General features: G+C 36.2%; 1 protein-coding gene and 1 long non-coding RNA gene across 3 annotated transcripts in view; both read right to left on the reverse strand.

The window, feature by feature from the left end:
- Window positions 1-665, reverse strand: part of LOC117110202 (cyclic GMP-AMP synthase-like) — a 5,465-nt gene extending 4,800 nt beyond the window's left edge. The window contains exon 1 of the mRNA XM_033252829.1: window positions 503-665. The gene's annotated coding sequence lies outside the window, so the exon portion shown is untranslated. The remainder of the gene's footprint in view (window positions 1-502) is intronic.
- A 2,661-nt stretch (window positions 666-3,326) lies between these two features.
- LOC117110205 lies at window positions 3,327-7,500 on the reverse strand. 2 transcript variants are annotated; one of them, XR_004445642.1, is made up of 3 exons: window positions 7,426-7,500; window positions 5,109-6,585; window positions 3,327-4,767 (listed from the first exon to the last, which is right to left on the reverse strand). It is a non-coding gene; the product is annotated as an uncharacterized LOC117110205 (long non-coding RNA). The 2 variants fall into 2 exon arrangements; XR_004445643.1 differs by having other exon boundaries at window positions 5,109-6,588; window positions 7,426-7,458.
- Between the last annotated feature and the right edge of the window lie 5,581 nt (window positions 7,501-13,081).

Below are 13,081 nucleotides of genomic sequence, written 5' to 3' on the forward strand. Positions count from 1 at the left end.
GTACATCATTGTCGGTGATCGTTGGCAGGCCTATGCGATCGACATTTGCCATTTACTGCTTCCCTTAGGGCCTTTTCCTGGGATTTAGTAGAACCCGGAAATTCCATTTCCACCTGCCTGAAAATTGCTCTCATTCTGTTTGGGGATAGGGGTGCCCATTCCTTTCGTTGGCCATTCACCTTTGTGGCTATCCTGTGAAGATTAGATTTGGCCAGTTCATCGGATGTAAACATACACTCAACTAGCAGTCTGGCAAGGGCAGTCGCTGTATGACTAGATGCCATGCAACGGTGGAACTGATCATTGCTTATGGGTATCTCCCCACCTAACATAACAATTCCCCCTGGACCGTCGTTTTCCGATGTTGGTCTCGGCGTTGGTGAGAATAATCGTCTGGCAGCGGGCTGTTGTGTTGGTTGATGAGACGTTTGCTGTCTCTTATACACATCTAGATGTGTATAAGAGACAGATATTAGTCTAAAATACTAAAATATAGACTCACCTTTCCAAGAGAATCTTGCTGCCCAGCTGAGATCTTCGTAAAAATGATAAATATATCACTTCCGTTGCATTTATATATGCAGTTTGTATGGGAATTCCCAATATTCTTTCTAGAAACCTGAGTTGTCGTTAATTTGACAGCAAATACTTCATGGATTGTTTCATGCGCTAAAAAAAAAAAAAAAAAAAAAAAAAAAAAAAAAAAACCGGCATTACATTACTTTCTTGTTATTCAATTTGTTTACAAAATAGGCCTATTTAAAGGTTATGTAAAGAAGAAAGGCAGCCAACATCCCAGCAAACACAAAACGTTCTTATAACTTTCGCGAAAGTTGTGGTTAGGTATGTCACAGCAAAACGTTCACACAACGTTGTAAAAACGTTCAAACGTTGTGAAATTAGGTTATAAGTACGTACATAATGGTTCTAAAAAATAAATTTCATACCTTTACCTAGTTTCCTCTTATAATAATGGTATCAAAAATTCTTTGCGCGCTGTTCTTTATATAAAAGTGTGTGTGGTGCGCGTGCGTCGACCGCGCACGTCTAGCCTCTCAGCCCATCCCGTGTATTGAAAACGAACATTTCAGCTAAGTTTGGACATTCAGTGTTGCTAAGGTGTGTGAGCTTAAACAGAGTACATGTGTGCTTTTGGGACATGCGCGTAATTCTGACTTAAATTATCTTATGCAGACATTTTATATTACCTTGTACCCCATTGGAAATGCGGTATCATTTTCACTTTTTTATGTTTCATTAGTCTCTATTTTTCTTGTCATTTTTTTTTTGGTATAACTATGTATTTATGCATGAAACTGAATAAATCATCAATCAATCAGTTTGTTTTATTTGTTTGTTAAGAATCACAAGAATTATTTTAAACGATTGCGACACACTGGAAATTCCATTATTTTGTCATAGTTTCTGTCGCACATTATCACTGCCCTGGCTGTTATCTCCCGTAGATTACACAGTGAAACTTCGTGTGAATTACAGAATTATACTGTAGCTGATATAGGAATTCGCTATTATGGGAAATTCCAAAATTCTGCCTATTAATATTCTTATACTTTTCGAAATTCAGTATTTTAGGTCTATGTTGCATTAATATCGTTATTGTGGGCATAATGGTATTTCTTTACGTTACGGTATTTGTAGGCCTGTGTTCTTGTTGGCTTCAGACAGGGGATATGAACCAAGAAGTCCGGCTATAGCCTCTGTCATGGTCTCAGAATTAAATGACTTTTTTGGTTTTGGATTAGCACATGAGGGGTTGACAATCACAATAACATTGTTTGAATCGGACAGTGGCGTATCTTGGAGTCTTCGAACGGTGGTGGGGGCTGATGGGATGCGGCGCGGGGGGTGAAGATGGGGCTCAATGAGGCGAGGGTTGGAAGCTTGTAAAATAAGTGATTTGAGGTGATTTTTAACTACTCAAGCGTGATTTTTTTGCTTCGAACATTTTCAATGGGGGCGGTGCGACGGGGGGTTTAGGGGGTGCACACCTCCTAGACATAGCAAGCCCGCCACACTGCCTATATTGTCACACTGTTCCTATAATATTGTCACGCTGTTCCATGCATTAGGCCTTCCCGATATTGGCCTCGTAAACAAGATAATAGGCGTATACAACAATATAATTATTATTTGGAGTTTTATTCACTTGTCACTACACATTTTGGCTTCAGACAGGGGATATGAACCAAGAGGTCCGGCTATAGCCTCTGTCTATGGTCTCAGAATTAAATGACTTTTATGGTTTTGGATTAGCACACGAGGGGTTGACAATCACAATAACATTGTTTGAATCGGACAGTGGCGTATCTTGGAGTCTTCAAGTGGTGGTGGGAGCTCATGGGATGCGGCGCGGGGATGAAGAGGGGGCTCAATGAGGCGAGGGTTGGAAGCTTGTAAAATAAGTGATTTGAGGTGATTTTTAACTACTCAAGCGTGATTTTTTTGCTTCGAACATTTTCAATGGGGGCGGTGCGACGGGGGGTTTAGGGGGTCCACACCTCCTAGACATAGCAAGCCCGCCACACTGCCTATATTGTCACACTGTTCCATGCATTAGGCCTTCCCGAAATTGACCTCGTAAACAAGATAATAGGCCTACAACAATATAATTATTATTTGGAGTTTTATTCACTTCTCACTACACATTTTCTGTATACAGTAGATTGCATTTGTAAACGAAATCAACTAGAGACCTCGAGTGATAATAAAATCATCAAACTAATCATGTGTTTACAATCAATCATTGATTGAAACCACCCGACCATGTTCTCGTTATGCCATTGACTTTGGCTTGTAAACACAATGTTGGGAATTCCCTGGTGCTATATTTAGATCTGAACAAATTTGCATGAAGGCTCTGCCAATTGAATGTGAAACCCGACGCCATGACCTACAAAAACGTCAACGTTTCGTATTGTTAAATGATAAATATGATATTTAATTATGATAATGATGTTGTTTACCTGCTTTTTGTAAGTCATAATAAATAATCTGCTTTACCGTGTGCAGCGCATATCGGCTTGCTGGAAATGAAGCATTGTGATAAGGTTTTTGATTTGAAAAATTACTGTCTCATAGCTAAGGCTGTGCCTATAGAATGTGTCAATGTGCAACTGTTGAATAAACAACTTACTTTATATTTATGAGATAATGCGGTACAAGTGGATTCCATTTTGATATTAGTTAGTTAGTCCAAATTCTACAGAGCATATTAATAAAAAATATGTCCTTAAAAAAACGCGATAGTCGTTTAAAATAGGGCCTAGTCGACAGTGTGGCAACTTGAACATTAACCATACAATCAATCACAATCACAAAACAATTTATTCAAATCTAAAAATCATATTACAAATAAGTATAAAAGAAAATTGAAATTGTAAGATCTGGAAGACTCCCACCAAGTCCAGGGGTCACAAGCATGAGAACCACCCAGCAAATTAACATTTTAAATAAAACAAAAGTATTGTACACATCTATTATTCTAAAAATAAAATTTCAAAAAATCTCATTTTCATTTTTTAGTACTAAAAGAATTGATGTAAATCTTCTTAAATAGATTATAAAAAACAAAATCTTATTTTACTTTTTTTTCTTAAATGAACATACAACTTAATTTAAATAGCATTTATGTTACAAACAATTGCCGGGAAAGGCTTGTTAGTAGGATTGGGAGGAACGTGTAAACATTTCTTATAGTAGGCCTGTAAGTAAACATCTTATAAACATAATATCTTTGGTATTATAACTTTCTTAACATTTTTCTATACGTTACCTTGAGATTGGTTCATGTTGACTTGAGTTTACTTTTGGTAAATGCTAAATTAATTACTGCGCACATTAAGTAGTCAGAATATGTTTTTTCACATTTATGGATGCAAATTTTGATATAGTCCTAAGTAAACACATATCATCATAGCCCAAATATCTATCCAGAATTGGAGGGAGTGGGAGGCGTGTACAAAATGGATCAATATATCATTACCATGACAACTAAAATTTTGCTAAACCCGACAATAGATAAATAAAAAGATTGTTAATATGTACAAATAATTATGCTGTATACATGGGCCTATTATAGAATGTTTATACACACATTATATATCATAGATTGTGTTTGTGTTATTGAATAGATAATAAAACTAACAAAGAAAGAACGGATGAAAAACTAAAAAAAATATATAATAAAATATCCTTGGTAAGTAGGCCTAGGCCTAAATCATTATTATGATTTTTTTTTAATTTTAAGACAGTAATCAGAAGTCAATGTGCCAATTCGTAATACCTCCGCATGGCGTACGGTTAAGCTGACCTATTCTTTTGTCATATAAAACGTTTGCCAGTCTAGTAGTGTTGCTTATTGTATAGTTTTTAACAAAAATCTTTTTAGATATTTGAAAAACATGTCTCTGGCGGGATTCGAATCTGCAGCCTTTCGTTATCATGGCGATTGTCATACCACCAGACGATAGACATAGTTTTAGGTTCCTGCGGCCACATTTTAATAGGAGAGCTAGCATCATCACAGGCGTCCCGAAATCTTGAGTTTCTCATTGCCAGTACTATCAACGTTTTAAGTTGCAGTGTTTGCAAATTGTTCTGCTAAAAACCAAAAATCTTGTTTCGCGTGTTACTGCATCCAAGTTATTAGTTGAATCTGTGTCAACTGTGTCGCACAAACCAGATCACTGTTTTCTATTGCTTATCACATAATCCTGGAAATTGTCGGCGGTAATATCATGGCAATCTCTAAAATCAAGAGAAAAAAAAATCTAGGCTTTTGAAAAAATCCAATATGTGGTAAATGGACTAATAATGTTGATATAATCTTAATGTTATAGCGTTAATGATAAAATACACTGTCTGTATTTAAATTTTTAAAACCTTAAAAAGAATCAATGAAAATATTCAATTGATAATAACTTCATAATAAAGAAAAACGGATTATTTTCTGTGATTTACAAATGTTCATGCTTTCAGTTGATGAGAAAAATAATTTCTCATTCAAATGTTCTAATTCTGAACTCAAAAAGACAGATACCAGTAGGCCTACCGTATTTATAACAAAACTTCAGGTTTATTTTACTTACCACCCATGCAATAAATCTTCGGTTAATGGTCGACAACAGGAATAACCAGGAAGCCATTTCAATTTTATAACCGTGTAAAATAGAACACGGGTAGCACTTTTTTGACTAACTTAAATAGTTTATTACACGAGCTTTGGCCAGCAGCCCATGCAGGGGCGCAGAAAGGGTAAAATTTAAGGGGCGTCAAGTCTTGCGAGCGCAGCGAGCAACTGGCTGAGGCCAGGGGCCGACAAGGGCCACTGGACCGCAACCGGGGCCCTTGTTGGCCTCAGGCCCCCAATCGGGGGAGGGGGGCTTGTCGCCCCTGGCCCCCAGCCTCGTTGCTCGAATCACTTCAGCATCAACGCAATAAATTTAAACAAGGAAATACATTTTGGTGTGAGATTTCACTCTTTCCTGGTTCCACCAAGAAAGGGGTAATGATTTTATAGCCATGAACCTCCGATGAAGGCCTATTTTAAAATATTTTTAAAGCAGGTATGTTTTTCCAGGGAACAGTGACATTACACTGCTCCCCGGTTTTGCTGTTACCTACACTGCAAGCATTTTCTTGGACGTGATAAAGCATAGGCCTATTTATCTTATCGCCTTTATATTCTTAAGCCTATAATATTTGTTTGACACACGTAACGTTGCACCATCGCCGCCTCTAATTTTCGGTTCAAATTCAATTTTTGTTTACAAATTATTTTACACATAAACTCGACTTGTTAGATAATCTGAATGTATTTGTTGTCAAAAGATATTACTTTTAAGGTCGTCGCTTACGGGAGGTAAATCAAAGAAATTAGATAGAGAGAACAAACGGGACCATATGAGAGTGGACGTAAAGGGAGGCGATCGCTTCCGTTAGGTCGCCGCACGGAGGTTAAACTGTATTATACCAGGGAAGAGTTTATTTACGTTCTTCCTCAATATACCATATAATACTGTAATAAATTACACTGTTTTCAGTTGCTACGCATGGTAACCAGAGAGTTACCATGATTGTAACAAAATGTTTTTTTTTTTAATTTAAACTTTATTTTATTTCAACAATTATAGCTGAACGAACAATATTCGAGATACTGTATATAAATGATACGGAGTGTGCTCCGGGTCTGAGGCAAGAGTCACTCTGTAAATCATAGTAAAAATTTGTGGTTTTTTTTCACATTACCGATCATTTTCTGCTATAATCGTGATATCTTTTGAGGGGGTCAGGACCCCATTGGCTCCCTCTACCTGCGCCCCATGCTGGCTTCATCCATAGCAATCTGCACTTGATGAAGCCGGCATAGACTGCTTGCCAAAGATCGTGTAATGAACTATCTAAGTTACTCAAAAAAGTGCTACCCGTGTTTTATTTTATACGGTTACGTCAACCGTGAAGCACCTTCTTTCTTTGTTTTCGTATGTAATTCTATTCTCTTCCATGTCTGAATCACGTTTTCGTGTATTTTGGGTTGCCATGACAGGATCAGTATAGTTAGTGGCCCTACTTGAAATGAGAAAATTTGTTTTATCTAGGCTCATTAATTACGTATTTCTAGCAATAACAGTTAAAATAATAATAACAACAGCAAACTAGTACATTGAAATTAACAACATCGACGACAACAACAACAATAATTAAGAACAGCAGCAAACAGCTACAAAAAACAATAAGAACAACGCAAATAACAATAGAGATTTCGCAAACTTACGAAAACGAATACGAATTCGTCATCTCCATTATCGTCATTCTTGCCTAAAACATTCTAGACAATATGCTGTATTAGCTGTTTTAGGGGAAGGGTTGTCTAAGAAAATGATGAAGTATTCGTTATCGTTTTCGTAAAGCTTGCGAAAACTCTCTTATAGAAACACTCAACAACGACAGCAGTAATAATAACAATAACAACAGCATCAATAAGAACAATGCGAATACCAATAGCAGCGACCAACAACAACAACAACATCAACAACAAAAATAAAAATAATAGTACTTTAACAATAACAAACAACAGTAACAAAATTAACAGACCGTGAACATTGAGTCTGAGGAAAAGGTTTCACGCAACGAAGTCTGCAAATTTACATTAATTTTAATTCGGCCTACTCCTACCACCTTTCCTTTTTTACCCCATCTTTATGCGAAAAAAATCAAAACCTCGTTTGTCTAGTTAGATCATGGACATGATCAAATTAATTCTCTGGCCGCAATCGGTGATCCTTTGACTCTTTGTCGATAGAATAATGTTCACCTTCTTTAATTTCTTTCGCGAACAAAAGTCATGATCTGGCATACAGTTCGATAATTGTAGTATTTAAAGTAGTAATACTGATCTTAACTTACCTGTCTTCTCTTGGTGCTTTGCAGAGATCTTTTCTATGGTTGATGATAAATATAGCATTTTTGTTGCAGCTATTTACAGTATACAAATTGTATGGGAAATTTCCAAATTATATTTTAGAATCTGGATCCACGCCAATATGTAGGACGATATGAAAGTTTGTAAACACCAAAACAAAAAAGCGTAATTTACCTGGTAGCTATATTTAGCTCTTAAAATTATTTTTAAGTCTATTTCAATTGAATAAACCCGACAACGCAATAATGACGTTTCGTCGGGCACGTATAGGCCTAGGCTTACGTTACATTATATATTACAATATATTACAATTCCAAAATCATCAATATCGAACACTAGACGTAGGCATTATAGAAGACGTATAATAGCCTACAGGTGAAGTACACCCTCCATTCGGGACCCCTCTAAAGAACCCTCTAATTCGAGACCACTTTTCCAAAGAACCAAAAATAACAGTCTTCAATCTATTAACTAGTAATTAGCTAAACCTACAATGTGGACAGGACCCCCTCCCCCCTTTTTTTTTTTTTTTATAAAAAAAAAAAAAAAAAAAAAAAAAAAGTAAAAAAAAAAAAAAAAAATTGATATTTCAGGAAAACAGTTGGATAAAATAAAGGTAATTGACCAGATAATGTCATAAATTTTTTTAAACTGACGCGTCCACAACTGCAATTACTGCTGCTACTGTATACCATAGATTTACGAATTATAATTACCGTATATTGCATGATATCACTTATGTGAGTAATGCCTGTCTCTTATACACATCTAGATGTGTATAAGAGACAGATCCTGAGCTATGTTCACTTAACAGTAAAAATGAACTAGTATCAACATGCAGACATAGAAGGAAATTTTTACTCAGTCATAGATAACTAAGCCATTATCTTCCTGATATAAACAAATATAAACAATCTCTATATAATCAGCTAATTAGACATGCTATGTATTGTTCACTTTATAACTAATTATAATATGCATGATCGTGTAGGCCTAAGTTGTGCAATTTATGTTTTGTAGTTCGACCCGACGAGTGTGGCCAGCCCTGCTGGCCATATGAAACAGATTTGTAGTCTGAGAATAAACATGATGAAGTAAGCCAAGTTCATTTTTGTAGTTTGATTTATTAAGCTCTACCCTTAGTGGTATTGAGCACTCTGCCCAAACGATCTGGTACCTTAATACTTGTGTTTGTATGTATGTATATATATGTATATATGTATGTATATATATGGCATGTATGTAATCTGCGTGGTTAGTTTGAACCAGATCATGAAGACGAAATTGCTCAATACACACGTAGAGCAATATAAATAAGTAATCAAAGACACTAGGTTACAAACTCAACATTTTATTTTGCAAAATAAAATGTTGAGTTTGTAACCTAGTGTCATTGATTACTTATTTATATATATTAATATATATAATTATATATAATATATAATTATATATATAATTATATATATAAAATTGTATTGCAAGACAATTTCTTAGTAACAACAGTATCATCATTTATTAGAAAGTATACTGTAACAGCTAATCTGCAAGTTGAAGGTGCTGCTTAAGGTGATAGCGTATCATATTGGTATGTTATAACGAAGGCTAGGACTAGCACTGTTCAATGCATATACTAAGCTAATGAATTCAATATCCTCAAATCATAAGAGGGTTCCTGAAGTAGTCTATTTGACAAAACCATAAAACTTTAATTATGAAAGCAATCAGTCCGTGCAACACCTTTATTTAAATTAAACTAATTTAATATTTAATTCTGGAAATGCATTATGCAAATATTCATTTAATAAACAAAAATACCAGTAGAGAAGAATCCAAGAATCGTATGACGCCTTTTTATTGTCGAATAATATGTTAGACATTATGTCACCGTCGGGGTGGGGGAGGACAAATAATACAATTACTCTTTCCTGAAATTTAAGCTAGATAATACCAATGCAAATATTTCCGGTATTGTTTTGATCACTCAAAAAAATTAACGCCCATTAACTTACCCTGGTTTCGGTAACTTAAACAATTTTGTTAATGAACCACCAAATTAAAATAGTAGGCCTACTAAAGAAAAAATCGTTGTCAACTAAACGTACAAGTCGAAATTGTCTCGTTATGAAAATTACTTGTTGGGAAATTCCAAATTGACTCATTGATTTAACCCCGTAATCGCGGGGTGTCCGTCGCTTACATATCAAAATATACAGGCCTATACTTAACGTCTAGTTACAGTGATTTTATGCATGTACAAGGCTATTCATTAAACTCCATCTTTAAAAAATAACAAAAATTTAGATGTGACGAACACATAACATAGGCCTACCATAATTATCATTTTCCATTATATTCTTCTTTACTCACTACCCACACGACTTAATTCGTATGGTGTGAATTGGACAGTGTATCCATAACGGTGATTTTATAGGCAAAGTAAAATTATAAACAAATGATGATAATGACTGTGCCTTGTATCATTACCATGATAGGGAAATGTCGTTACTTACCTGTATAAACAATGGCTATAATAGGCCAAGTAAACTTCCACTCTCCGATTAATACACGGTAATGTTAGTCACACCAAGTTCGAGCTGCATTGAGCACTGAGAATATCATTAGGCGCTAGAACTATAAATACAAATCTTTCGCAGTTTGGATTTTCTGTTGGAAATCCCAGTTTCTAACACGCCATCTACGCTTTAGTCATATTATCAACATAATAACTTTTTATCGAACCCTTTAGAGATAGCGGCGGTTTCTTACAATTATTTAGGACTATGAGAGTGTTCTGAAATAATTTAGTCCCAAGTGCGAATGCCCTGATAAGGAGAGTGGGGGCTCGAGCGAAGCGGTCGTTATTTCGATTGAACCAGTGACCACATGGTTTCCCATTCGGGGTAGGGAAATACAAAGCGCCCGTGTCTTCCCAAGTCTCCCCGTTTTGTAATTTCGTAATAGCATAATCTGAACACGAATTAAAATTAAACATTACCGAATACTTACCCGTATTTATCTGTATAGGCTAACTACGGTACATCTTACATGATTGAACCATTTGGCTTAAATTTTAAATTATTATAAAATTATTATATTATCATTAATTATTATTATTATCATTATTATTATTATTATTATTATTATTATTATTATTATTATTAGTAGTAGTAGTAGTAGTAGTAGTAGTAGTAGTAGTAGTAGGCCTAGTAGTAATAGTAGTAGGACCCATTGGCGAGTGAGCCGTTCGAACCAGCGCCGATATTAGAGCTGAAGGTTACGGTGCCCCTGACTTAAACTGCTCGGCCAATCACCTCAAATAAATGCCTACACTTAAGCAAAGGGGAGGCCTATTCTATTTTTAGCTAACAATAATAACAATTAATCAATTAAAACAATATCACTAGGGGTGTTAGCACTGTAAATTAGATTATACTGATACTCAACATAAACCTACCTCTCTAAAACGTCCGACACGAATCTATTTATTGCATTGCGTAGGCTAATAATGTCGTACTTGGGAATTCCCATATACACTCTCGAACATTCATCAATTGGATTGCCGCCAATGACTATTAATAGTTCTTTTGTCTATAAGTAATAAACTGATATTTGACGGTAGAATACCAGGGGCGGATGTAGGGGTGGGGAGCCGGCCGGTCGCCCCTCTACTTTTTTTTGGAAAGTGAGAAAAAAAAGGGGGAAAAAAGAAAAAGAAAAAGTAAAAAATTATTGACAGTTTCGGGGTTTCAAAGGCTTATTTAATCAATTTTATAGTTTACTAATATGTATAAAATACATATAATTTTTTTTTCTCCGACGAATTGTGCTTTTCTCCCCGACGGTGGGGGGAGGAGCTCTCCCCGCACCCCCCTCCCACTGGCGCCACCCCTGGATGTGCATTGTTATTCTAAATGTTTTTAACGACGAATAAATGATATAATTTGGATCCAAAAAATTAAGGCCAGGGAGGTAAGAAAATTTATGAATATGGCACCTTTAGATGGCCGGAAATGGAACTTCACAGACATAAAATTGTGAATATAATTTTTTTTATCCCCCCACCCCACTCACTCTTTATCCGCCACTAGATATAATATGATATGTCCTAGCAGTCGATTTCAGACACACATATACATGCTGTTGCCCGCGCCCTTGTGGGGCTGAGATAAGAAAATGTATTATTATGGCACGTCTAGATGGCCAGAAATGACACTCACACGCACTTAAAATTGTGAATATAATTTTCTCTTTATCTCCATTTTTATTTACTTTTTTGAAAAATTTGGTGGGGTCTTCCTGGGCCTAAAGAGGGCCCCCCGCATAGGCATTACGCCACTGTCTGACCTGCGCCATGACAAATTGTGCGAGGGCAGGGACGTAGCTAGGATTTTGAAAGGGGGGGGGGAGCCGTTATGCGAATTACGTATGACCCCGGCGGGGTCAAGGGGGCGAATCCCCCTGTGAAGTAGCGCAATCTGAACGTTCTTAGGACTGTTTGAGAGGATAAAGTGAAAATTGCAATAGACGCATTATAAATAAGCGCAAAAATAATTATATAATAAATCAGGGACTTTCACAGACCGAGGAACCACCCACCTCAGCCCCACCATGGTTGGGGCTGAGGTAAGAAAATTTATGATTAAGGCATCTCTAGATGGCCGGAAATTACACTCTCGCACTTCAATTTGAATATAATTTTCTTTTGTTTTTTTCTTTAAAAAATGAAGGGGGGGGGGCCTTGAATTCACCTCTGCTCAAAACATTCTTTATCCAGAATAGTCATAATCACGAAAAATGGACATGAAAAACCAGATCACATCCTAAAAACAAACAGCAATCACTAAGACATATATCAGGAGCCGACTCGATGGAGTTTAATATCATACCCAGGGAAGGGCACACATCTGTTTTGAAAGGTAGAGGGGGAGGGCATTTTGTGAGTCGACACCCACCTCAGCCCCACCATGGCTGGGGCTGAGGTGAGAAAATTTGAGGAAATAGTACCTCTAGATGGCTAGAAATGACACTTTTAGTAAAATTCATCATCATCACATCACCATTAGTCAAAATGAAGCGCCAAAAAAAATTCTCATGATCTTTCATTAGGGATTTTTGACAACCATAGAGATCTTATTAATGTGGGTGTGTATACCATAGAAAACAAAGCTTAAAAACATTGTCTTTGAGTATGTACTTTACATAGGCCTACTTCAAAAACGTGATTTCACAACCATCTCAGCCCCACCATGGCTGGGGCTGAGGTGAGAAAATTTGAGGAAATAGTACCTCTCGGGATGGCCGGAAATGACACTTTTTGACAATTTTCTTCTCGTTTTATTGCTATTAATATTATTATCAATTATTACTATCGTCATCATCATCATTGTTATTATTATTATTACTATTAGTAGTAGTATTATTAAACAAACATGATCTTTTATCAGGGATTTTTGACAACCATAGAGATCTTATTAATGTGTGTGTGATATACCATAGAAAAAAACATAGAAAGAAAAGCTTAAAAACATTGTCTTTGAGTATGTACTTTACATAGGGCTACTTCAAAAACGTGATTTCACAACGTCCTCAGCCCCACCATGGCTGGGGCTGAGGTGAGAAAATTTGAGGAAATAGTACCTC

The sequence above is a fragment of the Anneissia japonica genome, unplaced genomic scaffold (assembly GCF_011630105.1).
Source record: "Anneissia japonica isolate Jap-2015-1 unplaced genomic scaffold, ASM1163010v1 scaffold284697_len431725_cov185, whole genome shotgun sequence".
Lineage (NCBI taxonomy): Eukaryota > Metazoa > Echinodermata > Crinoidea > Comatulida > Comatulidae > Anneissia > Anneissia japonica.